The following is a 4,332-nucleotide window of genomic DNA, read 5'->3' as shown; positions in this document are numbered from 1 at the left end:
AGTTGCTGTTTTTTTGCTTGTTTTTTTACATCGCAGAAAATCAATACCAAACGGAGTCCAAATGCAGCAAAACTTTTTGGAGATTTTTTCTTGACCAGAAGACACCCGGTGGGCCAAAGAAGTACTAGAGGGGACCTTCGAGAGGAGCACAACCCACCAGGGCATGCCTGGGGGTCCATGCGCACCCAGGTGGGTTGTGCCCCCTCGGTGGCCTCCCACACCGCCTCTTTGCCCTATAAATTCCAAAATATTCCAAAAACCCTAGGGGAGTTGATAGATCAGAAGTTCTGTCACCGCAAGCCTTTGTAGCCACGAAAAACCAATCTAGACCTCGTTCTGGCACCCTATCGGAGGGGGAAATCATCGTTGGTGGCCATTTTCATCATCCCGGCGGCCACCATGATGAGGAGGGAGTAGTCCACCCTCGGGGCTGACGGTTTGTACCAGTAGCTATGTGTTTAATCTCTCTCTCTCATGTTCTTGAGATGCCACGATCTTGATGTATCGCGGGCTTTGTTAATATAGTTGGATCATATGGTGTTTTCCCTCTCTATCACTACAAGAAATATGTTAACTTGTGACCTTGACTATTGGTCACTGAAAGGTCATTGTTTTTCATTTGCGACCTTTTTGTGACCAAAAACAGAAGGTCAAAAGCTGGCAGTCGTAAACTGAAATTAATGACCTTCTCTCTGAGAAGGTCGTAGACATTTACGACCAAAATATGCCTACTGTTTTGTTTTGGTCACTAGCTGTCTGCCCAGGCCACGTCGGATCCGACGTGGCAAGCTGACGTGGCAATATTACGACCAATTGAAAAGGTCAAAAATTAGATTCAGCCCGGTCCAATTCGGTGTCTATATGGGCCGAGCCCAACAATTCAGCCCATTTAGTATATTTATTTCTGTTAATTTTTGTCAGCTACATGGGTCAAGCCCAACTGGTCAGCCCGTCAATTTTTATGCACATTTGGCCTTTCAAGAGTATAGGTATAATTTTTTGCAGCCCATTTCTGGTTTACATTCAGGCTTTTTATACATTCAGATAATAATTCAATCCAGGAGTTGGTCCAATACTCTTTTCAGCCCATTCACATATTCATACAAATGATCCTCCTTTTCGACAAATTTTGCAAATAATTTCATATTTCAGCACTAAATATGTTTACATCACAGGCCATAAAGCCCTTCAAAATAGTATCACTTGTTCCTATACAAAACTATCAAATGATAAGTACAACAAAATAGAATACAGAAAATTTAGTTCAACAAAAATAAGTTTTCTTTCTCTTCCATCTTCCAGGACACACAACACCTGTGAAAATAAAGATGCCACAACAAAAATGAAAGGATCAGGCATTAGAAGCATATTGAATACAAGGGAAACAATCAAACTAAAGAAATAAAAGGCACGCACTATGAAAATTTTGACAGCACGATTATTTTTTATATTACCATAACAAACAGAAATGTAATCTGATTGCATAAGACATTGCATTAAGCAAAACTAGCCAATCCTATACAGCATCAATCAAACCTCTCATTTCACTAAGAGATCACAGGGGATACTATGTCGTCGACAAACTAGAACGCTATGAACATGAGATAGAAACTAAAGAGTCTAGTCTGAAGAGGATCACAGGGGATACTATGTCGTCGACAAACTTGAAACGGCAACACAGCCATTGACACAACAAGATGGCCTTGGGTAAAAGGGGACAAGAAGGACACAACTCTACACAAAATCATAAAGCAGTAAACAAACAGTCATCATGTCCTAACAAACGGTAATACTTTCATGTTCCTGAAAACAATCTTTATTCCAGGTAACAATCAAGCATCAACGGGAGGAGAGGAGAGGAGGTGCCTCGATTTATACTTCTTGGCCTTAAATAATTAAGTGAATAGTTTCTGCTCCCATAGCATGTTATTTTATTCCATGATAAATATGAAATCACCATCACCCAAAAGAAGGGGGCATATGTCCGGCAATGATAAGAAGATGAGGTGAGAGAAATGGTACATCTCCAGCCTCTATAAACATTATTATTAAAACACCCATTTTAGAAAGTAAGCAAAACCAGAGTGGAACAGCAAAAGGCAGTGAGATAGATACATCCAGAAGCTAGATGTGTAGCCTGAATCCCTTTCTTTTACATGTGCAACAACAACATTTGGAACCCACCAAACTGGAGTATAATTAGTGATTGCAGAAACGCAAAGTGGGTGTTGAGACTGCAATGGAAGCAAGATGTGACATACATACCAGCACAAAGCGTTCGAGAAAATGTTAGAACCTTGGCGCACGCTTGAGCACTCTAACTCTGTTTCGGAAAAGCACAAGAACATTCCTACTTTCTTTAGAACTCTGAAACAAACAAATCTTGATTAGATATGAAGAATACGTCTCCTAGTCAGATTTCAGAAGACATGCACCAGGTCCTACACTAAGAAATCTTCTCGAAAACATCCAGTCCAACTTGCAAATCATTTGTATGTTTGGGAAATCAAAATCATGTACTCCCTCTGATCCATATTAATTTACGCTAGTTTAGTAGAACTTTTCTACTAAACTAGCGTTAATTAATATGGATCGGAGGGAGTACAAATATTTGAACAGAAGGTCGCATACAAAAAGAGCTTCATGAGGCATTAATTGAGGATTGGTACATCAAGAAAGAAATCTGTCTCACACAGGGAAACTAACTCAAAAGAGGAATAGTAACAACCAGTAGGTACTAACGAACAGCTAGCAAACCAACCATGCATCAACCGGAAACCAAAACCAAAACCATGGCAACACATGTTGATGCCTCAAAAGTAGACAAGGACAACACTAGTTTGACCTATACACGACACAACAATCACTATGAGAAACAGTGAGCATTTAATTTCCTTGTGTTTGATTGATTGACACTCATTCTTAACAGGTCAAATTAGATTCCAGCAGCATATGCAGTAAGGACCCTATCAAAACTAACTAACTAGGGCAGCCCTTGAGCAGAGTAAACGAAGATTACACAAGTGAAAAACTGAATCATGAACCATTACAACAATTACATGATGTGGTCACACATCTCATACTGCATTATTTGTGCAGGGAAAAGGACAATGCATGCTGCATTATTTGAGTCTGTCAACTGAAAACAGTAGTATTTCTAAAATGCATATATGCTCAATCCCCTTGTAGGCTACAGTTACAGAATATGCTCAGAGATGAGAATGCCAGAACCATTTTACATGTACCAAGCAGTGTCATATATATGCAAGGAGCTTCGGTGTAAATGCTACTTCTGAAAATAAGTGCACCACTAACAAATTCACATGGTCAGAATGATATAACTTGTTCAGCATCAGCTAATCATCTTAAATCATCATGGCAACATATAATCATGAAGCAAACAAGTATTTGTGACTGTTGTAAACAGATTCAATGCGAATGAGTTGAAATACTTATTCACAAGCAATATATAATGGTGACCACTGCTAACAGATTAAAAGCAAAAGAGCTAAAATGCATATGAGCAGAGTGTCAACCCCATTGCAGGCTACCATTACAAAATATGCTCAGAAATGACAATGCCAGAACCGTTTTACATGTACCAAACTCCATCCACCGGTCCAAATTGCTAACTAATCACTTCACATGAGGAGAGTGTCAACAAATAAAACTCGTACATGCTACACTTTGAGAATATCAACAAATATGAACACGGCCAACTAAAAGCAGACCCCTTGGTCGGTCCCAGGCATGGATTTGGCACGCACATAAGCAGTAAATGAGGCATCTATGCTAGGTGGGAAGGGATCGAGATAGGAGGAGGTTACCATCTGGAGATCCCGGCTCCCGGAGGTGCTCTCGACGAGGTTGGGTCATGCGCGGACGTTGTAGATGATGGGCTCTTGAACCAGGACATGACGATGCTGGGCTTGCCCTTCTTGGGGTTGAATACCGGCTTCCCTGGATCCAGCATGTTGCGGAGCTCCCTGAAGACGGCCTGTAGCAGGAAAAACACAAGGGCATCAGCCTCCTCCCAACCAGTCCCTTGATCGAATTAGCGCAGGAAATGAATTGAGGGAGGTGGAGCGGGCGGGACCTGCTGTATGATGCACTGCTTGTTGGTGTCGGCGGCAAGGGTCTCGAGGTTGACGATCTTCCGGACGTCGGACTGCAGGAGCGCGGGAGATCTCGTTGAGGCACTCCCCGAGCACCTTCTCGTCGACTGTGGTGTTGCTCATCTGCGCGAGCGCGCGGGAGATGCTCCCGCCCATCTACGCGAGCACCATCTTGGCTGGGCCCCCGGGGGGTCGGGCCTCGTCGGTGGCGGGGTGG

General features: G+C 42.4%; 1 long non-coding RNA gene across 2 annotated transcripts; it reads right to left on the bottom strand.

Annotated features, from left to right (window-relative positions):
- Positions 1–1,127: 1,127 nt before the first annotated feature.
- On the bottom strand, positions 1,128–3,994 carry LOC119288887. Of its 2 annotated transcripts, none has more exons than XR_005141331.1 (2): positions 3,828–3,994; positions 1,128–1,314 (listed from the first exon to the last, which is right to left on the bottom strand). It is a non-coding gene; the product is annotated as an uncharacterized LOC119288887 (long non-coding RNA). The 2 variants fall into 2 exon arrangements; XR_005141332.1 differs by lacking the exon at positions 3,828–3,994 and adding an exon at positions 2,266–2,362.
- Between the last annotated feature and the right edge of the window lie 338 nt (positions 3,995–4,332).

The sequence above is a fragment of the Triticum dicoccoides genome, chromosome 4A (genome assembly GCF_002162155.2).
Source record: "Triticum dicoccoides isolate Atlit2015 ecotype Zavitan chromosome 4A, WEW_v2.0, whole genome shotgun sequence".
In the NCBI taxonomy this organism is placed as follows: Eukaryota; Viridiplantae; Streptophyta; class Magnoliopsida; order Poales; family Poaceae; genus Triticum; species Triticum dicoccoides.
Note: the sequence above shows the minus strand (reverse complement) of the source record. Positions and strands in the feature narration are given on the sequence as shown.